Source organism: Arvicanthis niloticus, chromosome X, assembly GCF_011762505.2.
Source record: "Arvicanthis niloticus isolate mArvNil1 chromosome X, mArvNil1.pat.X, whole genome shotgun sequence".
Taxonomy (NCBI): domain Eukaryota; kingdom Metazoa; phylum Chordata; class Mammalia; order Rodentia; family Muridae; genus Arvicanthis; species Arvicanthis niloticus.
Window position 1 is genome coordinate 37,276,560 of NC_047679.1, and position 27,194 is coordinate 37,303,753.

Genomic DNA, 27,194 nt, shown 5'->3' on the forward strand with positions numbered 1-27,194 from the left:
TAGATGGTGGGTTCTGACTGCTTCTATCTTTGTCCCTGTTGTTAGTGAAATTAGAAAACTATTTAAAATCCACCTCAGCCTAGATTAACTTCTTCTAGAAGTCATTATAATATTCTTTATCCTCTTTCATACATTGTCCTAGATAGAACAGCCTCCACAAAACTATGGCTAAAAAACAATAATGGTTGTTTCACTATATAAAGATAGTAGCTAAGCCTATATTGATACACCTATGAAAATTTTTCTTTGATTGTTTTAAGAGAAAGCATTGGCTATTAAAAGGAAAGAATATGAAATTGTGATGGAGATGTATTGGAGTTTCTAATTGGAATTGGAGGTGGGGTGTGGAGATGCATATGAGAAGATCCACCTTGTATATTTGTAAGAATTTATCACAGAATAAACAAAAATGTTAAAACAGAAAGTACAAAAGGAGAGGGAAATCACAAATGGTTTTAGTCATTGAATCAACATACTCAACAAAGTTGCCTGGGTTACGGAAGTAGTATTTTTCTCATAGCATATAACAGTCAATTTTAAATAATAAATAAGGAATAAATATCTAAAATCCTTTCATCTGTAGTTTAGTTTTATATGGCTTTATCCTTTCCAAATACAAGGTTTCAACAAAATGTAACAAATAGTACAATTATCAAAGTAATTATATGACTAAGCTTAATTGCCTTAATAATACAACAGCTTTTAACTTGAGCATCTTAAGGACTCATAGAAGCAAATATTTACTTTTTAAGTCACTTCATTTTTTATTTATTTTATAATTTATTCACTCATTATTTTTTGGTGTTAAGTGGGCATGCTAAGTGAATGTCCTAACACTAGGTTGTACCTTAGCCTTTACTTCACACTTTACTTATACTAGAGGTTTATGCTGCCTTTTCTTAAAGATATATTTAGTTTGAAAATCAGAATTACTGGAGGCCTTGAAGAACTAGTATAAAATAAATTCTGAGACATAATTCCTTTCAGAGATGACTTAATTCATATATTTCTTTTTTAATACTATGTTTAGTTATAATTTATATATAACACAAATTATCCATTATTATAGTTATGTTATAAAATATCTCTCACAGGCTTATGTTTGCAAGATTTATTCTCCAGTTGATGCCATTTTAGCTAGTTTTAGAAACGTTATGAGTGGTGCCAGAGAGAAAAAATAACATTACCAGGGACAAATTTTTGAGTGCTGTCTTATCCTCAGTCTCCCAGTCTTTCTTTTCCCCCCGTCCGCCTTTCCTTTTTACTATGAAGTGAATAAAATTTACCATCATGATACTCTTCACCCTCATAAAAGGCTTGGAAATTAACATAGCTGATGACTTGATAGAAATATTGGAAACTGTAAACCAAGGTAAAGTATTTCTCTCTTTAGTTTGTTTTATTAAACATTTTACAATAATGAAGTAAACATGTGATTCAATGGTAGACAGTATATACACAATCCTGTATGATTTTCAGTTTTTTTTTAGTTTCTAAAACAATTTCATCACTCTGAAAAGATGCCCTATACTCAGTAAACATTACAAACACTCACCTAGTAAGCAGTCATATTTGTTTTCTACCTATATGGATTTTCTTATTCCAGTTATCTTATGTACATGTTATAACATACAATATTACTATGTATCTGGCTTGTCTCCTCAGTAAAGTGTTCTCAAGATTCAACAACATATTAGAAACAATTGTCATTTGCTAAATAATTCATTTTGAATGAATATGGCACCTTACATGTACCTTTATTAACAGATATTGATTTACTTCCACTGTTTGCTAATTATGAATAATGCTACATGAATTTTTATGTACAAATTTTTACATGAATATATTTTTAAAGTATGATTAAATACAGGGGTGCTGTATAATATGTCAAATCTGTTTAATGCTCTGGGGAAGTGCTGGGATACTTTTCTCAGAGGCTCTACCTTTTCACAGGCAAACCAAAAATGCACAAAAGCAAAATTGATTTGCTACTTCATTATAAAGTTGTTAAGTGCCTTTATGACTATAGATACCCCAAGGATTTGGAAGTGATCTCAATATGTAATTTCACAATGACAATGATATTGAACATCCTTACATATAGTTATTGGCTATATGTACGTTATTTTCTGACTACTCTTTGGATCCTCTATCCATTTTACATGTATTGGTATATTGATGTACCTTGATCACATCCAAAAGTTCTTTGAACATCTTTTCATTTTTAGATTAATTTTGTTTCAGTTCTTCATACAGGGTAATCTCAGTTTAACCTGTCTTAAGTTTTTCTGATGCTCAGCACCTCACAGTAATATTTTATTTCAGCTATAACCATTATCAATTACTGGATATATATTCTGTTCACTTTAAAATGATTTATTATTAAATTAAGTTATGAAATTAAAGTTATTATACTTTTATTATTATCATATTTACAGTCAGAACAGTGTGCTAAAGTTTGTGGATATACTGAGTAAGACATTCTTTTCTTTTACACCAAACAATAAATTATGGTCTGGTTGGAATTAATACAGGAACACAAGTATATTTAAATGCCAAATGTAATTTTCTTACAATATTCTTAGTAATAGGGACAACTTTTCTCTGTAAAGTGATAGGGTAGGTAGCACCAATGTTGACTTTAATCATTCTCTGTTTCCTTTTTTTTTTTAACCAGCTGAATAAACTTCATTCTGAAGAACACCAAACTAGTAAACACTGCTTTCCAGGTTGTGGAGTTATATAAAGTAACAAAAAACTAAAAATATGTTTTCTTAAAGAGATAACAACATATTTGTGATTAAGTAAGAAAACTAACAAAATGAAAAAAGAAAGTATTGACACATGATGTTAAATGTTTATGAAAATAATCCATTTTCAGTATTGGAAAATGACAAAAGGATGCAGGTAGACAGAGAGAATGGATGTTAATAAACTGGCTATAGATGAATAAAAGTACCCGCCTAAGCTGAAAAGAATACTTACTGTTCCAGAGGAAAACTTCTAATATGACAGCACTATCAATTCTGGTGTGCCAGAAGTGATTTAAATCACTTGTTTCGAGATTAGGAAATGCTTAGTTAGTTTACAACTGATTGTATGACATTCTTTTCATCACAACTGATCAATGAATATAAACTACATGGATTTCAGATTTTCATAAGTCAGACACTATAAAATTAGGATTTTAGCCTTCTGTCAGATGTAGGTTTGGTGAAGATCTTTTCCCAACCTGTAGGCTGCTGTTTTGTTGAAATGAGCATGTCTTCTGCCTTACAGAAGATTTTGAGTTTCATGAGGTCCCATTTATCAATTGTTGATCTTAAAACCTGAGCCATTTGTGTTCTGTTCAGGAAGTTGTTTTCTGTAAAATGAGTTCAAGTCTATTTCACACTTTCTGTTCTATTACATTTAGTGTATCCAGATACAAAGTAAAGTTTTTGATCCACCTGAACTTGAGTTTTGTGCAGTATGATGAATATGGATCAATTTGCATTCTTTTATATGCAGACATCCAGTTAGACCAGTACCACTTGTTAAAGGTGCTTTTTTCCCCATTGTGTGGTTTTGCCTTCTTTGTCAAAACTCAAGTGTCCATAGATATGTGAGTTTATTTCAGGGTTATTGATTAAATATTATTGATCAATTCATTTGTTCCTATACCAATACCATGGTTATTATTACTATTGTTCTGCAGTACAGCTTGAGATCAGTGGTGGTTATTTCCCACAGGAGTTCTTTTATAATGAGAGGAGATGGGGACAACATACAGAGTGTCAGAAAATTGAACAGAGGTGTGTAGCAATGAGGTATGGGGAACTGGGGTAGCCACTATTAAGTGCCAGATACCAGGAAAGAAAGAGGCTCACAGGAACCAATGGGGATGAGATTAGCTGAAATGACCAACAAAGGGGAGGGAGAATCTGTAGAGCCCATATCCAGAGGTTAGGCAAGGCTCCCAGTTGTAGAATAGAGCCACCCACTCATCTTCAAATTTTTAACCCAGAATTGCTCCTGTCTAAAGGAAATATAGGGACAAAGTGTGGAGCAGAGACTGAAAGAAAGGCCATCCAGAGGCCGCCTCTCCTGGGGAACCACCCCAAATACAGACACCAAACCCAGATACTATTGCAGATGCCAAGAAGTGCTTGCTGACAGGAGCCTGATATAGCTGTCTTCAGAGAGGCTCTGCCAGAGCCTGACAGATTCAGAGCCAACCACTTGACTGAGCATGGTGTTTCAATGAAGGAGTTAGAGAAAGTATTGAAAGAGCTGAAGGAATTTGTTACTCTATAGGAAGAACAACAATATCAATGAACCCGACCCCCTAGAGCTTTCAGAGACTAAACCACCAACCAAAAAGTAAACAGGGAGTGACCCATGGCTCCAGCTGCATATGTAGCAGAGGTTGGCCTTGTTCTGCATTAATGGGAGGAGAGGCACTTGGTTCTGAGTAGGCTCAATTCCCCAGTGTAGGGAAATATCAAGATGGAGATGCAGGAGTGGTTGGGTTGGGAAGCACCCTCATAGAACAGAGGGAGGTGGGATGGGACAGGGGATTTCTGGAGGGAAAACCTGGAAAGAGGATAACATTTGAAATGTAAATAAAATAGCATAACATTTGATATGTAAATAAAATAACATTTGATAACATTTGAAATGTAAATAAAATAGCCAATAAAAAGAGAAAAAAATAAAAAATATTAAAAAAATCTCACTTGAAGAACTGCTCTTTTTTAGTTCCAAGAAAAAGTTGCTGCAAGAGGATCAACCCCTCTTCACCTTCATGCACTTCTTATCTATTGGATCTTATCTTCATAGAATCCTCCTGATTTATTTCTTGGATATATAGTTTTGATAGCATTATTCTTGTGCTGGCATTTCCTTAATGTGATTCTTATAATGCAACCGTTTATCCTAGCTTACAAATGAGAGGCTAGGACACTGTTTTCCACTCTACAGTTTTGATATTTATTAGATATTTTGGTAGCACACATCATACCTAAGTTTTTATCCTATGATTTTTATCCTCTTCTTTTTATTCTTTAAATAAGCCCAAATACTTTACTACCCATCCCCCACTTTTATAGGCTAAATTTGGTTGCTACAAGATTGTAAAACATTAAGACTCAAAAACAAAGAAAAAAAACTCAAGCAGGTGATTATAAAAATTTTGAAAGACAATTTTGGAAAGAATATATCTCATGAAACATGGAAATATTGTAGATAGTAATCTAAAGGTACTTCACAGCTCCAGCTTATGTTTTTTCTGGTTACTCAATCAAATATTTTCATAGGTACTTCTGTGAAGAGACTTTAAAGATATATCTACAATGAAAAACTGAATAATTTTAGAAGAATATTCTCCATGTCCAATGGAATAAGATCAGCCCAGAATAACAGAAGAGAAAACAGCAAAGTCTGGTAGGAAGATGCCAAGTAGCAAACAGTCAGAATACACATCTGACTAAGGAGAGCTTTGGTAGAAATGGAAGCTGGGGAAATTCAAAATTCTAGAAATATACAACTTACTACCACTGGCTTTAAATATAAAGGGGACCACAGACCATGGGGTTCAAGCAGCCTCCAAAATTTGAGAATGATTTCTGGATAACACTCAGCATAAATAACTCTCTTAAGCCAACAACAACATAGAACTGAATATAGGTGACAGTCTGATTAAACTAGGATGGAGAATAATTCCCAAAATATCCAGAGAAATGTACAATACAGCCAGTACTTTGATTACAGGGTTTTTTGTAACCCTAAATAAAGAAATTTACTCACTTAATGTATAATTGTTTTCTCTTTCTTTCTCTTTTCAGTACTAGGGATTAAACCCATGGCTGTTAATGTCAGGTTAGCATTCTATTATTTGGCCTTGTATCTTCAGCTCACCTTATGCTTTTGATCTACAGAACTGTAATATATTGAGTTTGTGTTTGTAGCAGCAAATTTTGTAGTGCTTCCTTAGGAAAGTCATAGAAACAAAAATAGGAATGAAATGAAACACATATTTCAAAAGATATTTGTATGTATATATGTTGAGGAATGTTGACAAGGTAAATAGAAGTATAAAGAAGAACAAAACCTCACAATTTTTATGAATTAGAGTGCTATAACAAAAGAAAAAAAATAAGAAAAGGAAACCATGCACGTTTATTTAATATAATGTGCCTCACTCTGTTGCATCTAGAACCATGTAATGCTAGGCAAATGCTTCATCACTCATCCATGTTCCCAGCTGTATATAATGTGTTGTGTTGCATGAGAGTGTTCAAAAATGAAGACCTAGAACCCCCAGAACTGTGCCTTTTCTGCTTTTCTGCTGCAAATATGTATAATTGTTGCAAAACATGACTAAGTGAAATAAGAGCACGGTCAAGTGGCTACAAGATGGAGCAGGGTTAAGTTAGCAAAAACCCTTTTGATTCTTCTTGGCTCCCCTGTGTGATGTTCCTTTCCTCTGGGTATAGAGCAAGTTCTCTTTGAGTCTTATGACTTATTTTCAGGGGAAAGTCAACTATGTTTTATGGATTCATTCAGAAGACAGTAGGAAAGAGAAAATCTTTCTAGTTTCTAATATTTATTGCTTACTTCTGCTGCTTTCTATAATTATTAAATCTCCTATTTTGATGTAACATATCCTAGGTTGCATAAGAAGCCAAAGGGGGAAGTGAAACTGGAGAAATAGCTTATCTGTTAAGAGTTCTTCCAAGAAACTCAAGTTCAGTTTGCAACTCACATCCATCTGTAACTCCAGCACCAGGAGAGCATGTCATTTTATGTCATCCATGGGTACTTACAAACATGTGACACACACACACACACACAGACACACACACACACACACATTTTAAAATGATGGTATTTTTTAATATAAGTAAAAAGTCAAAATATTTTTTCAAGAAAATAAGACATTATGAATCCTTTCTAATACTTTACTGATTTAAGGCATAGTCTTGTATATTCCAAACTGCCCTTAAAGTCATTATATAGCTGACTATGAGCTTATATAGCTGAAGAGTTCTGATTATCTGGCCTCAACTTTTCAAATACTGGGGTTATAGGCATATGCCACCATGTCCAGTGATATTTGGTGCTTGAGTTCAAATCTAGGACCTCGTGTATGATAGTCAAGTATTCTATTGAGACTTATCCAGAGTTGCACAATAATCCATTTTGTTAGATTTTTGAAAAATAAGTTAAGTTTTTAAAGCTTATGCAATATATTGTGATCATATTATTTCCCTTTTCAGACAACCACTCACATGATTTTGTTCCCTTTTTCTTTCAATTTTAAATAAAACTTGTGATTACCTGACTGTTTACTCCTTTAGCATCAACCAATAAAACTGGATTTACATCTTGAATTTAATTCAGAAATTCTTCACTTGTCTAACTAGCTCTTAATTCTCCTTGCAGAATTGTCACTCTACTGTATTCTATGTTAGAGATTTGGATGTTATTACCTGACAATCAGATATTGCAAGAATATAGTCCAAAGACTGATTTCGCAGATGCATCTCTTCTTTACTAGCTTTGATTATATGACATGGATGTGTATTTTGTTTCTCTCTTTGTACCAAATGAACCAAACTGAAGAAGGCTCTACTGTGGCAGGAACAGCCTTTCAACTAAAAATCATTTATTGAGAATGTCTTTGTTGTTGCATGAGAGCATAAGTCATCCGACACTCTGGATAGTTAAATGGCATAATGGATAATTACACCAGGACAATAGGCATAGTGTTTACTGTTCTGCCAGGTTTGTAAGAATTTCCACCTTCACTGTATTCCAAGTGATAATCTAGTAGCTTGAATAAGAGCAGAAAAAGCATATGCAATGCACAAATCAAGAACTCCCCCTCCTCCTTGAGCATATAATACACTAGGGATTTCAGACAGTCAACAATGAAGAACAGTATGATGTAATGTTAAAATACTCTTAAAGGGCTGTGGAAAAAAACAAATGAGAAAGAATCCTCTCTCTCTCTCTCTCTCTCTCTCTCTCTCTCTCTCTCTCTCTCTCTCTGTGTGTGTGAAATTGAAATGTGCTCATTTTAAAAAGTCTCAGTAAGTTTACTCTTTTATTGAGATGTATCCTCAGCATGTTTTCCAACCAGACCTTGAACATCTAGGTTATCCTCTTGTTTCAGAATCTAAAGAAGCCAAGAAAACAGACAGTAACAACACACTGGGTAGAAGTTGTGTGTTGCTACATATCTGAGCAGAGATATGTAGATGGTATAGTCGAACAATATAGGAAAATCTTATAAAAGAGCTTCTGAGACAGGGAGAAGAGAAAATCCACATGATCAGAAGAGGGAGTGTGGAGACCTGGTAGACCTAACAAGCTATACTCTGCTGCCCATCTTTGATAGGCCAATTAAAAAGACAAATAATAGCAAGAAGCAGATAAAAAGATTTCTTTCAATGTGCCCACATCGGGAAGGGGAACAAAGATCAGTGACCAGGCATGCCTAAGTCCATCTTCAGATTCCTGACATTTTAAGTACATTTAAGTTTATGTTTAAGTACAAAGGAGTAGATATTCATCACTAAGTAGTCCTGGTCTAGGTATGGTCCTGGCCATTGCTGACCCATTATCATCTTGGCTTGAGTCTTTAATGTAAGTTGGTATGATAAGTTGTTAATATTATGAAAAAACTTTTTCTAGGAAAAAAAAATGTTTCTCTTGACCTTGTATCAGATGTCAAGCTTTTCCTTCTCACAGTATGAAATTTCTGGAATTCCTTTTTATATTTATTTGTATTCTATGTATGAGCGTGTTGCTTACATGTGTATCTGTGCACCACACATGTGTTATGTGCTCACAGAAGTCAGTAAAAGGGTATCAAATTTCCTGAATCTGACATTGTTAATGACTATGAACTACAAGGTAGGTGCTGGAAGCTAATACTGGGTCTTCTGCAAGAACAGCAAAGCTCTATCTTTTAGAATTGAGTGAGAGATTTATTAGTGCTGTGAACACCATATTCAGCACACAGCACAACTGAAGAGCTGCAGACAGACAACAGTGCAAAAAGCACAGAATCTTCTTCCTCATCATAATCTCAGAGTAATGATGGGGCATTGTGAGCTCAGGCAAGGCAGCCAGGGGCAAAGAAGAATAAGAAATTCATTAACCAAACTAAGTTAATTCTTTTTCAAATTCCTGAGCACCATGCCCTGGAACTGGAATACCCAATCTGTTCTTATGGTCCTTAAGCTATATCCTTCTATCCTAATCCCAAAGGAGCAAAAACTAAACTACTGAGACCAACAGCAAGCTGGCCTGGAATGGAACGCCCAGAGAGAGAAACAAGTGTATGATGAAGGAGATCTCTCTGACCTCTTCAATCACACTCCCATCTGTGCTTTTAAAATAATCACACCTATTATTCCTCTTTGCTCACTCTGCCAACCACTACAGGGAACCCAGAAATGACCCACTGAGCCATAAATGAACCCGATGTTCTTAGGTGGACTTGAGTTAGATAGTGTATTCAGCCTGGTTTTGGAAATATAACTAATTTGTATCCCATTTGTCTGGTGAAAGTTAGAACTCAGATAAACAGGAACTTTCCCAGGGAAACATGGAAGCGTCACCTTCAAAATGCATTTGCCCATTAATTCTAGAGTTTCACAAAGAGATCTGAGGGGACAGGGAACAAATTTCTTTGTGAAGCACAGACATTGATATTGGACAACTATAGCCAAAGCTCCTGCTCAGAAAGGGTGATGGAGGAGAAGGTCAGAGCAGGTATCAGACTAAAGCCTGTGTTGAAAAGGTGTAACGAGCGCCCCCCTAAATCCCTTTTCACCTGCGAATAAGGACAGGAGGCGGTAATCGGGTATACTGCGATGAGGACTTTTTACTACTCCACACGGTAAAGCGGAAAGACGGAAGAAACCGGAAGCGGCTCGCTTAAATACATCCTAGAGTGACGTATTCACTTCTGAATGGCTGTTCGCTCACCACCCAATATTACACCTCGGGATAGGCCAGTGACTTGGCGCTCTTTCTGCCTAGCAGCTGCACCGAATAATTGTTTACTGCTGGGAAAACACGAGGCCAGCGCCATCTTGGAAAATGCAAATGTGTAGCCACTGAAAACAGCGGCTCACTACAAAAAGGAAACATAGAAAACAGACATTACCCAGCCACACCCTACCAAGTATCCCACAATAGGAAAAGCAAAAGAAAAGGCAAAAGAAAGGTTATAAGTTTTGTTGATTTTTTTCTTTCCTCATTTCTTAAAAAATAAATTAATTAATTAAATTGCCAACAGTTGTGTGGCGGGGCTGGCAAAGAGGACAAACACAACCAAGACTAGGTAACAGATGGTGTTCATGACTTGGGAAATGCAATCAAACAAAACCAAAGGATATCAAGGTAACTAAAATCAGGACTTCAGAGGGGGCTACTAAGGCAATATAGATACGTTTCAAGAGGCAGTGCCTATCCTATTCAACAGAGCCAAACAGAAGCTTCCTGTTGAGTGTATGAACACAAATAGTCTAATGTCCACCTCTTCTTTCTCTTCTCTAATTATGAATAAGTTTAGGAAGGAGTTCAATAGACATTTCATCAACCCACCCTTTATACCCTTCAAGGCCTGCACCTTCACAGGGAGCCTAGACAGAGATGTGCTCAGCACAAAGGTCTTCCCCAAGGGTTGTTAGTGAGGACCAAGTCCTGGCCTCACTAGGTAGAGGGTTTTGGTCACACCCTTAGTCCTTCTCCTAGATGTCAGCTCCTCAGAGCCACTCTCTCCATACTGCATGGAGTCAGCAAGCCTGCCTGCTCAGATTCCCTGGTTTTGGAGGAGAGGGGCAATTAAAAATGCCCCACTCTACCCTGATCCTCTAGGAAAAACAAATTTGTACTTTCTGAAAACATGTGGGAACCAGGTATCATAGTCAGAAAAATACAGTTCCACTCTGACTGAAAATTTTATAGATATTATAGGGGGGAGATAGCAAAAGGGAGGAATTTGGGTTCCCAAGTGAACAAAGTACCCCAGGTCCTTCATTCCAGAAAAGCAGGGAGTATGTTTAGCAAGTACAAGCTGTGGCATATGGGTTGAGGGAGAAGTCAGGGTTCAGCTGCTGGAGCAATGGATTTTTCCAACTCTATCTCTTCCTGATAGCCAGTTATGCTCTCATATCTCCTCTACACCATGTGAAAATAGGATAATCCCAGGATCCTGCACCATGTTGTCACCCTTGCACTGGTCAGGAGTGGAGATCATCCTTCCCCAGCAGGTCACTCTTGCTGGCTGTGGGGAGTTCACCCATTCAAGGATTTTATTGTACTCAATTGTCTTCTCCATGTTCTGAAGGTTGGTGATGACACTATGGCTGTCTCGTACATACATCTTTAGTAGCTGAATGTCTTGCTCCTGTTCTGCCAACTGGTGCAAATGTTCAGCAGAGGTCTTCTCCAGCTCTGAGATATGTGCCTGCTGCTGGTGGATCATGGAGCTCAGGTGCTTAATGCAATTGTGACTTGCCAATTCATTTTTGGTCATCTCCAGGCCACAACCTTGCTCACAGGTCACAGGCTGCTTCGGGTTGTGCTCACAGTCATTGAGGTGGTATTTGAGATGGTCAAGTCTGACAAGAGCACTGCAGCCAAACACAGCATTGTCACAGGCAATCTGTAGCTTTGACAACATTTTCAGCATGATCCAAGGTACTGGACTCAGGTGGGCAACCGTAACAATGCTATGGTCCACTGGGCATGTCTGCTGCTGAGAGAGCCATTGGATGATGCAGCCATTGCAGAAGGTATGTTCACAATGAGGCACCTGTACTGGCTCTTCCAAGACTCCACTACAAATAGGACAGATAAGGTGCTCATCAATGTCCCCCTGGAAACGGGTTACATCGTACCCCATGTCTCACCACTAAAGTCCAGGTCCTTCTAAGTGATTGGGGCAGGTTCACTGTAAACAAATATCCAACCCCTTGATGACTCTGCTCAGTGCTACTCAGGAGGTGTTACGAGTATCTCATCTTGTTGGCTATTCTTCAACTGAGTCTTTCTTCCTAGTGACAAGTTTCATGGCCCAAGGCTGAGTGTGATGTCACAATCAGGGATGCTTTCCCAGAATGTGACTTGGCTTCTTTCAACTTGGGGCCTGGCTGTAGCTGAAGCCACAGCTGTTGCAGCTCATCCTGGGTAGCAGATCTCAGCCTGTACTGAAAGGGGAAATGGACTGGGAAGGGGTAGGGGAAGAGGAAAGGGAAAGGGGGTTAAAGTGGAGAAAATGTGGGGAAAGGGGGAAAAGGGGAAGGAGGAAAAATGGAAAAGGGGCAAAAGGGGTAAAAGGGGGAGAAGGGGAAAAGGAGAAGAAGGAAAGGGGGAAAGAAGGGGAAAGGAGGGAAGGGGAAAAGGAAGAAAAGAGGAGAAAAAAAGGACAAAGGGGGGCAAAAATGGGAAGAGATGAAAGGAGAAAAAGGAGTGAAAGGGGTAAATGGGGAAAAGGGGAAAGGGAAAAGGAAGAAAAGGGGGAAAGGGAAAAGGAGGAAAGGTGGATAAGTAGGAAAACGTGTAAACAGGGGGAAAAGAGGGAAAGAGGGAAAAGTGGTGAAAAAGGAGATAAGGGGAAGGAAGGGAATAAGGGAATAAAGAGGAAGATGGGAGAAGGGGATAAATGGAGAATAGGGGGAGAAGGGGAAAAGAGAAAGAATGGGAAGAAGAAAGGGGAAGAGAGGAAGAAGGAGGGGAAAGAGGAAGAAGAAAGGGGGAAGAGAGGAAGAATGAAGGGGAATAGATGAATTGGGAATGGGGAAGAGAGGAATTAAGAAGAGATGAAGAGGGAATGGGGAAGAGAGGAAGAGGGAAGGGTAAAAAAGAAAGAAGTGGGAATCAGAAGAAGAAAGGGTAAAAAGAAGTGAAAATGGGAAGAAGGAGGAAGGAAAAGAAGAATGTTGAAGAAGCAGGGTAAAGAAGAAAAGGAAAGGATAAGAAACAGGAAGAAGAAGGGTGGAAGAAGTAAGAAGGGGGAAGAAGAAGGAGGAAGGGGAAGGGGAAGTGGAAGTGGAAGTGAAAAGGGAGGATCACAGCATAGCTCTTAACCACTGAATCAATTCTCTAGCCCCAAATTCCATTCTTGAGAACCATTGTTTCAGTAGTGTGATATCCAAGGAGAAGAGTGTAAGTTTTTCCATATCTTTCTTGATGTCAGGATAGTTACAAACCTAGTGTGCCCCAGGTAATAGGACAGGAGTAAGATCAAGGAGAGTTTTATAGGACATTTTGAAGATATTTTTCTTTGAGAGACAGACTGTAAAAAGTGTGAAGATCACAGCATTGGAAAATATTTACCTCTGGATTTATCAAGATGCATTGCAACTGCTCTGTTGACAGTAGACTGTTGGTATAAGAATGCAAACAGGGAGACTTGTACCTTGTTCACATGGAAGAACAAAGTAACAAAAATCTCAAGAGAAGCCCCATGAAATATGGTACACATATGTCCTCCCTTGACCCTGTAATAATACATTATATGAATCCTGTGTCCATTGGAGGACTATTTTCACCAGTCTGAAATTCTGTGAGCAAATACTTATGGTTTATTGATATCAATGACAAGAGTTAAATAGGAAGCAAAGTTATGAATGTATGTTATATAAAAACATCTTATCATGCCATCATGATCATTTTGCATTAAAACTCATAATTGTGAAAGGTTATCTGAAAATAAAATCGATATGATGTTCTCTATTTCCAGTTCCTATCTTAGAGCACCTAAAACATGTGTTATTTCTTGACTGATAGGAGAATTGGATATATAGTTTGTCTTTCACTTCTTTTGCTTCTGACTTTAAAAAGACTCATTAAGGGCTGGGCAGATGGCTCAGAGGTTGAGAACATAGGCTGCTTTTACAGGGGTCATGAGTTAAATTCCCAGCAAGCACATGGTGATTGACAGGCACCTTGAGTGAGGTCTGGTGCCCCCTTTAGATTTGCAGGTACACAAGCAGGCAAACCATTGTATACATAATAAATAAATCTTTTGATAGGATATTTTATTTATTTACATTTCAGATGATATCCCCTCTTCCCATTTTCCCCACCATAAACATCCTATCCCATCCCTCCCCCTCCTTTTTGCTTTTATACCATTTTAATTACATGCAAGTCTTAAGGTCAGATCTAGGTTGAGGAACTAGCAATACAATAGATGTAAATAGTCAAGGAAGAAGCAAGACAATAAACACAAATAGTCAAAGAACAAAAAAGGCAATAATCAAAGTTCCTTGATCACTCCCATGATCACTATTTTTAAGGGCTTATCAGGATGACCAAATTATCTGAGCCTACTTTCCTGTCCTAGTCCGAAGTCATTTTCATGCCTTTGTTGTCTAGCCTAGATTTACATTTCTGCCTGAAATTACTTCTTTATTCTAGCCTAATGTCAGATTCGTGCCTGAAGCCCATTTCCTTATCCTTAACCAATGTCAGATTCCTGCCAAGGAGCTCCAAAAGCTCTCTACATCTCCCCCTTTTTTTACTTCATAAAAAAGACTGAGCCTGTCTTAGATCATTCTGACAAGAATGCTTTCCTTACCCCTAGTGGAATATGCATTATCAAAGGCAATGCACTTCTCTCTTAGGTTGGTAAGGCTCTCTGCAGAATCTTACCTGTCCTTGGCTTGCTAGCCTGTTAAATTAATAACTCTGTCTAAAAATCTATTTTCAGTTTCAAGTCATGCACTTTGGCTGCCAACATGTTGATGTTGTTAAAGACAAGTTTTCACATGATGGGCAGGAATAAAAGTATTCCCAGGACAAAAAGAGCTGGCATGATCAAGCTATAGATGACATTCTTTATGTATAACCAAAACAGAAATACTGACCTTAAGCCATGGATAATTTTATCAGCTTTATTTGCAGCATAAAATATCAGCAGAGCAGCATTCTTTAAATTCATAATCTCTCTATGCAAAGTTAAAACATCCAGAGAGGTGGTAGAATTGTGCCAAATACTCTGCAAGTATCTTTAAACTTTTTTTCTACTTATAATGTCTATCATTGTCAATTTTAGAAGTAACACAACTCCATTAGTATTTGGCATGATACTTGAGATGGCTCCTTACTCTTAAACTCTTAACCAACTTTCAGTAGTTTGAATTGTACAAGGAGCATCAATCCATTGTTCCAAATGCCTATCTAAATCCTCTTCTATATTCCACACGTTAGTAACATTTTTTTTTTTTTGCTAAATGATTAACAAAAGTAGTACTAACTTTTTTTTCAAAGCAATTACAAAAGTAGTGGTGCTAGCAATTAATGTATTTAAAGCTATTATACCAGCAAAAATCAAGCCCGTTACCCCCTTGCTTCTGCTTAAAGCCTAATTCACTTCTTCCTGTGCTTTCAAGCTTTTTTTCAGAAAACCAATGTTCTGTAATACTCAGGACAATAAAACAACAGCTGGTTGATAGATCCCTGTAACAGACATGCCAGGTTTCAACACACTAACACAATTAGAAAGTGTACAATCAATGCAACTTACATTAAATACTGTACAAGAAACAAAAGTAATTTTACCTTGACAATTAAAAGAGCCTTAACACATGTGCTTACACTTGTTTGAAATCCAGATCCTGTTCCAACTTTATCTCTTGCTAACATAGCATCATATAGAACTACAGCTAAGTTTCAAATGTGTCTCTGAAAATGTCCAGATCCAGCCTTCCAGATGAAGACTGTTATTTCCAATATTGGACTGATTTCTAGACCAGTTCATGTTTGAGTCCAAATAACTGGTCACATTTAAATGAAATTCAATAGTCTTTATAACTTCTATTTTTGATTCATTGTCCCAAATGTCTACAACTTTGAGGCAAGGCAGCTTGTCCAGTCTTTGACATAGGGATGCAAAGGTGGGTCAGTCAGGAACATATGTCCAATACAGCTTCACAGTCACCATTGTCAGGGAACTCAGAAAGCTCACAGATCAACATCATTCTTTGTCCCAGCACCAGCATGTCTCACCCATCACTCTGGCAGCCACCATGCTCCCTCAGGATCCTGCAGAAAAAAAAACACAAATATGCCCTCTTCCCCATATTCAATACTTAATCAAGATCATGCCATATGCCTGTAAGCAGATCCTTTCTTTCACCTAGGCATAAGTATGCCTACTTGTAGGGTGCCATAGACACTTAGCAGAAAGTTCCATAGCATCCATTTTTTAAAAAAAAAACTTAAAATAAAAACATGATTAAAAAATTGTGGTGTATGGGGATAAACCTCTCCCTTTTTTATTTTATAAAGATATTGTTTTAAAGTTCAATGTGCCCCTTCCACAATACCTTGTCCTTAAGGATTATAATAAATCCCAGTAATATGGGTAATATTAAATTGTTGACAAAACGTCTCAAGTGCTTAACTGTAATAGCCAGTTTCATTATCTGTTTATTTATTATTATTGGATATTTTATTTATTTACATTTTGGATGTTATCTCCCTTCTCCAGCCCCCCAAAAGCGTTTATACCATCCCCCTCCTCATTTCCCACTGATGCCCAACAAGGCCATCCCCAACTACATATACAGCTGGAGCTATGGTTTCCTCCATGTGTGTTCCCAGGCTGGTGTTTTAGACCCAGGGAACTCTGGTTGGTTGGTATTTTTGCTCTTCCCATGTGGCTGCTAGCCCATTTAGCTCTTTCAGTCTTGTTTCTATCTTCTCAAATGGGGAGCCCATGATCTGTTCAATGGTTAGCTGTGAGTATCTGCTTCTGTATATGTCAGGCTCTGGCAGAGCATATCAGGAGACAGCTCTCTCAGGCTCCTGTCATCATGTACTTCCTGGCATCCACAACAGTGTCTGCATTTGGAGACTGCACATAAAATACCCCAGGTGGGGAAGTCTCCAGGTGGTCCCTCCTCCAGTCCCTGCTCCAAACTTTGTCTTTATACTTGCTCCTGTGAGTATTTTGTTACTCCTTCTAAGAAGGGCTAAAGCACCCACATTTTGGTCTTCCTTCTTCTTGAGATTCATGTGGTCTGTGACTTGTATCTTAGGTATCATGAGAATTGGGGCTAATATCTACTTATCTGTGAATTCATACCATGTGTGTTCTTTTGTGATTGTGTTACCTCACTCAGGATGATATTTTCCAGTGCATCCATTGGCCAATGTATGTCATAAATTCATTGTTGTTAGTAACTGAGTAGTATTCCATTGTGTAAACGTACCACATTTTCTGTATCCATTCCTCTGTTCAAGGGCATCTGAGTTCTTTCCAGGTTCTGGTTATTATAAATAAGGCTGCTATGAGAATAGTGTAGCATGTGTCCTTTAGTGTAGCATGTGTCCTTGTTATATGTTGGAACATCTTTTATATTCCCAGGAGTGGTATAGCTAGGTCTTCAGGTAATACTATGTCCAATTTTTTGAGAACTGCCAGACTGCTTTCCAGAGTGATTGTACCAGCTTACAATCCCACCAAAAATGGAGGAGTATTATTCTTTCTCTACATTGTCACCAGCATCTGCTATCACCTGAGTTTTTTATCTTAGCCATTCTGACTGGTTTGAGGTGGAATCTCAGGGTTGTTTTGATTTGCACTTCACTGATCACTAAGGATGTTAAATAATTCTCTAGTTGCTTTTTGACCATTCAAGTTTCCTTAGTTGAGAATTCTTTGTTTACCTCTGTACCCCAATTTTAATAGGGTTATTTGATTGTCTGGAGTCTAACTTCTTGAGTTCTTTGTATATATTAGATATTAGCCCTCTTTCAGATGTAGGATTGGTAAAGATCTTTTCCCAATCTGCTGGTTGCCATTTTGTCCTATTGACAGTGTCCTTTGCCATGCAGAAGATTTGCAATTTTATGAGGTCCCATTTGTCAGTTCTTGATCTTAGAGCATAAGTGTTCGTTTTCTGTTCAGGAACTTTTCTCCTGTGCCTATGTGTTTGGGGCTCTTCCCCAGTTTCTCTTCTATTAGGGGGTTTGTGGGAGGGAAACATAAAAAGAGGATAATGTTTGAAATGTAAATATATAAAATTTCCAATAAAAAGATATGCTTGAAAAATAAAAGAACTGTTTTTCTTGCTATCCTGGATTTTTTATTTTTCCATATATGAAGTTGTAAATTGCCCTGTAGAAGTCTCTAAAGAATTGTGTTGCAGAGAATTGCATTGAATTTGTAAATTGCTTTTTGTCAGATGGCCATTTTCACTATGTTAATCCTTTCAATCCATGAGCATTGTGAATATCTTTCTATCTTCTGATATATTCCTTGGTTTCTTTCTTCAGTGACCCAAAGTTCTTATCATATAGTTCTTTCACTTGCTTGGTTAGAGTTCCACCAGGATATTTTATATTTCATGGCTATTGTAAAGAATATTGTTCCCCTAATTTCTTTCTTGGCTCTTTTATTATTTATATAAAGGGGTCTACTAACCTTTTGGCTAATATCCAAAATTTATAAACAATTCAAGAAGTTAGACACCAACAATTTCAATAACCCAATTATAAATGAGGAACAGAGCTAAACAAAAATTTCTCATCAAAGAAATTTCAAATGACTGAGAAGCACTTAAAGTAGTGTTCAAAGTCCTTAGTCATCATGGAAATGCAAGTCAGAACAATTCTGAAATTCCACCTTACACCAGTCAGAATGGCTAAGATCAAATTCAAGTGACACCACATGCTGTCTATAATGTGGACCAAGGGAAACACTCCTCCATTGCTGGTGGGAGTGCAAACTTGTACAACTTTTTTTAGAAATCAATTTGGGGGGTTCAGAAAACAGGGAATAGTTCTACCTCAAGACCCAACTTTATCACTCCTGGTCATATACTCAAAATATGCCCTACTTATACCACAGGGACACTTAATCAACCATGGTCATAGCAACATTATTCTTAATAAGCAGGGACTGGAAACAACCCAGATGGCCTACAACTGAGGAATGGGTAACAACAATGTGGTACATCTATACTATGAAATACTATTTAGCTATTAAAAACAAAAAAAAAATTGAATTTTACAGGCAAATTTGTGGAACTTGAGAGTATCTTCCTGAGAGAGGTTATCCAGATTCCAAAAGACATGCATGTTATGTACTCACTTATAAGTGGATATTATCCATAAAATACAGAATACCAACTCTATACTCCACAGACCCAAAAAAGCTATTCAAGAAGGAAGGCACCAGTAAGGATGCTTGATTCTCACTTAGAAGCTGGAATAGAATATTACCAGGGGGCAGATGAAGGGAGCAATCTGGATGGAATTGGGGACTGTGACAGGAAGTGTGTGTGTGTGTGTGTGTGTGTGTGTGTGTGTGTGATGTATGTATGTGTTGTTCAGGATCAGGTTTGTGGAGGGACAGAAGAGATGAGTAGATAGCAGTGAGAGTGAATGAAAATCTGCAACTGGTACATATGTGAAGGTGGGTACAAGGACTTGCCAAAAACCTGTTATAGGGGAGACACAAAAGAATCAATGGGAGTGTCCTTATCAGTGATTTACGGCATTGTTAGTATGTAACATGAAGTGGATACCCCCTTTAGCCAGGCAGAATCCCCAGTGGAGCAATAGGGATACCAACTCATTCACAATGGTTTCAAATCAAAACTGATCTTGTCTACAAGAAATGCAGACACAGGGAATGGAGCAGAGACTGAGGGAATTGCTTTCTAATAACTGGCCCAACTAGAGATCCATCACATTTCTAAGCACCAGTCCCTGACCCAATTAATGATACTCTAATATGCTTTCAGGCAGGAGTGTATCATGACTGTCTTCTGAGTCGCATTACCTAGAAGCTGACTCAGACAAAAAGAGACTCACAGCCAAACAGTGGATAGAGCTTGTGAACTCTTAAAGATAAGTTTAAGGAAGGGTTGAGGGCCCTGGGGCAGATAGGAAATCCACAGAAAGACCACCAGAGTCAACTAATCTGGAGCCTTGGGGCTCTTAAAGACTGAACAAACCAAACAGCATACTTGGGCTGGACCTAAGGCCCCCTTCACATATGTAGCAAATGTGTTGCTTGATCATCTGGTGGGTCCTAAACAAGTGGAACAGGAGCTATCCAAAAAGCTGGTGTCTGTCTGTGGGATATGTTTTTCTAGCTGGGATGCCCTTTCTGGTCTCAGTGGAGGAAGTTCACCTAGCACTGCAGAGACTTGATGTGTTATGTTAGGGGAAACCTTTGGTGGTCCTCCACCCTCACATAGGTAAGGGGAAGGGGGAAAGGATGGGATTGTTGGAGGGGATGATCAGGTGGGAAGACTATGATCTTGATACAAAATTAGTAAAAAAAGAAAAGAAAAAAGACCAGAACATTGTTTAGGTCCTGGACCATAGAGTTATTTTGCATAATTTTAGTTGAAGCACTACTTGAAATTGACCACCACTTGAAATCAACACTTTCCAAATGTGAATTGTTGTCATTAGACTGTAATTTAAAATCTGCTTATGTTTGTTACTTATGGTAATTCTTGATAAGTGTTAACAGATTAGGCTTTCCAAATTTCAAATTCTACCATAGAATGTGAAAAGAATAACATTTAGTGATGAGTTCCCTGACAATGAACACATAGCAGAGCTGGGAAAAGAACGACTGGACAGAGTAGAAAACTAACCTTCAGAATAGACTCAATGGATGTTCCAAAATTCCTGAGAGAAGCTCAGCAGCAAGAAGAGTGCTTCATAGTTAGCCCATGTTGGGCCAATATGGGCATAGTTGATTTTTTCCATTTAATTTAATAGAAATATATATATATAGAAAACCTATGTGATAAATTGATAAAATAAAATGACAGTAACAACAAGGTTGTAGTCATTGTCATTAGTAAAATTGTTCTAGGACATTCAGAATAACACAAAGGTAGTAAAAACAAGAAAAAATTTTTTAAAAAGAAAATTTTTCCAGATGAAAATTTTGTATCTGAATATCAAAGTATATTGATTCGTATTTAAAGCCTCCTCTGAGGGAATGCAAATATTTTAAACTTTTTCTTCATTGTCTCCTTGACAATATTTTTCTATTTTGAAGTCAGAAAATTTGAAAACTATGCTGAATGTCAGTTAAATCTTAACTTTTAACTTGTGAAATATTTCTAGATGCAAACAAGACATTGTGATCAACATTAATTTCAAAGTCTGTGCGTTTCTTTCCTGAAGATGCAGTTAGTGTCATTAATATTCAATTCATGAACTCACAAAAAGGAAAAGAGTAATTTCTGATGTTTTTTATGATTCTTAAGATTAAATGTGGCAAATGTTCAACAAAGAATTTTATCATAGAAATAAATGTTTTCCAATACATAGAAATGAAAATTCTTCATTCCATGTAACATAGGTTGATTAAAATTTACCTGTTGACTAATATCCAATGTTAAATACTTAGAGTGTTCTAAGTATTATAATAAATTCTACCACCTATACATATCTTCTAGCATTATGCTGGCTTTTTTTTCATTTAAGACTCAGAAAACCTGAGAAAATGCAGAAATATCAAGTGTATCGATCAGGGTTTTTGTCATAAATTCAATGTACATTTGGTTTACTTAAGCATAAAATGAGTATATGTCAAGAGTATCTCTCAGATAACAGATATGGCAGGATCTTGAGGGCAACAATGAAGTTAGAATTATGGACTGAGTAAATAAAATCATGAAGTTGCTTTTATATGAACATAGTGCTGCCAGCTTTAACTGAGTTCATGGTCTTATCCCATAGGCTGCCATGGTGAAACAATAAGTGTTCTTTTCTTTATTCATTGTGGCATTATCAAAAATTCAAATCCCTCAGCTAGAGAGTTAACCTGTTTTTACAGAAATGGAAGCTCAGTTCCTTCTTTGGTTTTCTGCTTTCAGGTTTTTTTTTTTCTTTTGCATTTATCAGAATTTGGGTTCTATCTTCCACCAAAATTTTCTTTTAAAAAATCACCAAACTAAAAAGGAAAAGTAGAGGTTTAGATCCTAGGGAGTTACAAATAATAAATATTTACTGTAATCCCATGCCTTTGGAGTTTGCAGATGGAGATTAATAGGAGTAAAGTAAACTGGGAAACATTTTATAGAGAAGTGAAGGGGCTAGCACAAGTTTGTTGTTAGACAATGACTTCACTAAAGGAAGACAAATCTGGAATAAATAAAATTTTGGAGGTCATGCATATAGTAGAAACCTGGTTGGTATATTTCAAGAGCAAATAAAATTTCTGGAGAGATAATTTCTCCAGGGTGCTTTCATCCTTCTGTTCTACCATTCTGAGTGTATGGACTAAAACTTTAAGGGAGTTTTCTTCTGGTGACTGTCATGAAGTTATAGTATCTGAAAACTAGAGGCAGTCATATAGCTTAGTTACACCAAAAGGAGTTTCAGAAGACAAATTTAAAGACATCCCATGTAGGCAGAGTTTAGATAAGGTAATTATCAATGTGGGTATTATATAACATTTAGGAAGAAGATCAAGAAAGAGTAATATTGAGTGATGAGAAAGAATGAGATGCAGGCAAAAAGGCCACGTTTTAGTTTCAAATATATCATAATTTTTTGTGGTGTTTAAGTTCATGAGAACATAAATGATAATGAAAGAATAAAACACAAAATAAAGCTCCCTGAATTCAGAATGGCTACATTCTAACTGTATAGTTTACTGAGATGCATAGAGTTCAGTGTCTGGCAAGTGTTTGACTGGTTTCTTTATTCAGTGTGACTTTTTGTCAATTTATTACAATGAACATTATTTAAAAAAAAAACTGGCTAGTTATCTGAAAAATGATAACAAAATTCTAGAAACTTGATTTCATGTCTGATTCTGAATTTACTAAATTTCTTAGTTTGATCATATGCTTACTATAGTGATGATGCTAATGTGTTTCTTTCCACACAGGAACTATTACCCTTGGCGTTCTCATTTGCTTCCCTACTACCTCTGAAGGCCCTGTCATATCAGATTTATCTTCAACAAAAAGACTGACAATTGTTATTGTACCCTGATTTTTCTTTCTCAAATAAACCTTAATTTAGAGGCCCTAGATGGTTCAGGGGCAGGATTACTTGAGACTTGCTGATTTTCATCCTGTAAGTCAAGTCCCTGCCAAATACTCTATATTGTCTGCATATTAATATTCTGTATTCTCTACTGGAAACTTCTCTTATCCTTTTCATTCCTGTGATCAACTTCACATTTCAAAAATAAACTCAAACATAGTTGACTCAAAAAGAAACAATACTTTTATGGCATTCTCTGTTTCACTGTAAGGTTCCAATTGAGTTTAAGGGTTTTCGTGTCTTTGTACATATTTTGGGAGCATCTGAGAGTAGAAACTGCATCTTCCCCTGAGGTAAGCGTTTATATTCAGCAAATTATTCAAAATAATTAATTAAATCAATTTACAGGTTAAAAGATCCAATAACTCATTCTATGTGTCAAAAGAACTACACTTGAAAAATATCTTCTTTGTTTTAGTACCTATAATTTTTAACACAGTACAGATATTATTTATATTTTGGAACTCTTATCCTATTAAAATATCTTTCATCTTTAATAGTTGAATGAATAAATGTTTCATAGATATAATTTGTTTTTATTTTTATTTTCAGTTTTGAAGATAGTTTCAATTTTGAGTATTTTCTTTACAAGATAGTTCTTTAAAATGAATTGATCCAATCTTTGCTTCCTAAATACCAAACAATCTAAAAATATCAAAAGTAAATCTGGAGTTACATTTTCAATTCTAATTTTATTTGCTCAAATAGGTTTGATATTATAATTCTTCAACAGAGTTGCCACTAAGAGTAATACCAGATCACCAGCTTTTCTGCTCCTCTAAAGATACCACAGTCAGAAGGCCTTCCAGAAGTTTTGCTTTATGCAGTAAGGGACTCTTCCAGACAACTGCAGCAACTAGGAACCCTGACAAGCTCAGCAGACTCAGGACATATAACTCCCCTAGTCTCTCTGACTCCTGAATTCCATTCCCTTTTTGATCTACACCTTCTGCTGAGGCAGATCAACATTGCTTGGCTACTTCTCTAAAGACCTCACATTATGAAGCTTACACAGGAGGCAGGCTCCAGACAGAGACACCCAGAACAGCTAACATCAAATATAACCAGATGTCAAGAAGAAAGGACAAGGTGTGGATACACAAAGACACCTGTAATTCAAGAAGCTGACCTAAAATCCTATCTCATGAAGATAATAGAGTCATTTAAGGAGGATATGAATAACTCACTGAAAGAAATACAAGAAAATACATGTAAACAAGTAGAAGGCCTTAAGAGGAAATAAATAAGATCCTGAAAGAAATACAGGTACAAATACAATCAAATAGGTAAAGAAATTGAACAACGTGGTCTATGACCTAAAAGTAGAAGTAGAAACAATAAGTAGAAACACAAATGGAGGCAACCCTCAAAATAGAAAATTTAGAAAAGAAGTCAAGAGTTACAGATGTAAGCATCACCAATAGAATATAAGAGATAGAAGAGAGAATCTCAGGTATAGAAGATACTTTAGAAGATATTGATGCTACTGTCAAAGAAAATTCAAAACATAAAAAAAAATACTAGCACAAAATATCCAGGAAATCTAGGACACAATGAAAAAACAAACTGGAAAATAATAGGAATAGAAGAAAACAAGAAGGATGCAAAAATGTCTTCAACAAAATCATAGAAGAAAACTTCCGTAACCTAAAGAAAAAGATGGCCATAAATGTATAAGAAGCCTATAGAACACCAAATCAATTAGACCAGAAAAGAAAATCCTCTTATGATATAATAATCAAAATACTAAATGCACAGAACAAAGAAAGAATATTAAAAGCTGTAAGGGGGAAAAAACCCAAGTAACATATAAGAGCAGACATATATCAGAATTACACCAAACTTCTCAACAAAGACACTAAAAGCCAGAAAAGCCTGGACAGAGGTCATGCAGACCCTAAGAAAGCACAAATGCCAGCTCAGGCTACTATACCCAGCAAAACTCTCAATCAACATAGAAGAAGACATTATTCTAGTACAAAACCAAATTCAAACAATATCTATATATAAAACCAGCTCTACAGAAGATTCTAGAAGGAAAATTCCAACTAAAGGAGGGTAGGTACCTATATCAAATAAAAGAACAAGATATAAATCATCTTAAAACAAAGCTAAAAGGAGAGAATCACAGGCAGGTAATGCCACTTACAACAACAAAAATAACAGAAAACAACAATCATCTGTCTTTAATATCTCTCAAAATAAATGGATTGAATTCCTCAATAAAATGACATAAGCTAACAGACTGGAAACACAAACAAGATCCAGCCTTTTGCTGTATATAAGAAATATACCTCAATAACAAAGACAGCTACTACCTGAGAGAAAAGGGTTGGGAAAAGTATTCCAAGCAAATGGTCCCAAGAAACACACTGGAGTTGCCATCCTCATATCACATAAAATAGGCTGTCAACCAAAATTCATCAAGTGAGATGGGGAAGAACATTTCATATTCATCAAGGGAAAAATCCACCAAGAGAAAGTTTCAATACTGAACATTTATGCCACAAATGCAAGGGCATGCTATTCATAAACGAAACCTTACTAAAGCACAAAACACACACTGAACTCTACACAATAATATTGGGAGATTTCAATATCACACTCTCACTAATGCATAGGTCATTGAAATAGAAACTTATAGTGACACAATGAAACTAATAAAGGTTATGAACCAATTGGGTTAAACAGACATCTATAAAACATTTCACCCTAAAAAAAGAGAATATACCTTCTTCTCAGCAGTTTATAGAACATTCTCCAAAATTGACAATATAATCAGACAAAAAACAAACCTCAAGAGATAACCAAAAGATGGAAATAATTTTATACATTCTGTCAGATCACCAAACTTACAGGACACAATGAAAACAGTCCTAAGATGAAATCTTATAGCACTAAGTGCCCTGGTAAAGAATTTGGAAAATTTCTACATTAGCAACTTAACAGCACAACTCAATACTCTAAAGCTAAAGCCAAAACAACAAAATACAAACAAAGAGAACAATAAAAATAATCAACAAAAGTGAAAGCTGGTTTTGTGAGAAAATATACAAGATAGATAAACTCATAGCCAAACTAACTAAAGGGCCCAGAGACAGTATCTAAATTAACAAAATCGGAAATGAAAAGGGAAACATAACAACAGAAACTGAGGAAATTAAAAAAATCATTAGATTCTACTACAAAAGACTATACTCAATAAAACTGGAGAATCTAAATGATATGGATGATTTTCTAGATGGATATCATATAACAAAAGTTAAATCAAGAGCAGGTAAACTATGTAATCAGGGCCATATCCCTTAAGAAAATAGAACTCATTGAAAATCTTCCAACCAAAACAAAACAAAACAAAAAAAAAAAAAAAAAAAAAACTTAGGGTCAGATGGCTTTAGTGCAAAATTTTGCCAGACCTTCAAACAAGAGCTAAAGCCATCACTCCCCAAAACATTTTATAAAATATAAACAGAAAGACCACTATCTAATTAATTCTATGAAGACACAATTTCTCTGATACCTAAACCACACAAAGACCAAGTAAAAGACAGAACTTCAGACCAAATTCATTTATGATTATTGATGCAAAAATGTTCAAAAAAATTCTTGCAAACCTAATTCAAAAACACAACAAAACAATCATTTACCACTATCAAGTAGTCTTCATCCCAAGGATTCAAGTTTGGTTCAATATATAAAATTCCATTAATGTAATCTACTATATAAACTAACTCAAAGAAAAAGATCACATAATCGTATCATTAGATGCTAAAAAAAATTGATAGAGTGCAATACCCCTTCATGTTAAAAGGATTGGATAGATCAGGAATACAAGGCCCATACCTAAACATAATAAAAGCAATATAAAGCAAACCAACAGCCAACATCAAATTAAATGGAGGGATACTTGAAGCACTCCCACTAAAATCAGGGGTAATCAAGGATGCCCACTGTTCCATTATTTATTCAATGTAGTACTCAAAGTTCTAGATAGAGTGGTAAGACAGACAATAAAAGGAGATTAAGGAAATACAAATTGGCAAAGAATAAGTCAAGGTATGATTATTTGCAGAAGATATGATAGTATACATAAGCAACCCCAAATATTCTACCAGAGAACTTCTACAGCTGATAAACAACTTTAGCAAAGT

The 27,194-nt window shown here is 36.3% G+C and overlaps 1 pseudogene; it reads right to left on the bottom strand.

Annotated features, from left to right (window-relative positions):
• Positions 1–10,981: 10,981 nt before the first annotated feature.
• LOC117695353 (E3 ubiquitin-protein ligase NRDP1 pseudogene) lies at positions 10,982–12,027 on the bottom strand (annotated as a pseudogene).
• Between the last annotated feature and the right edge of the window lie 15,167 nt (positions 12,028–27,194).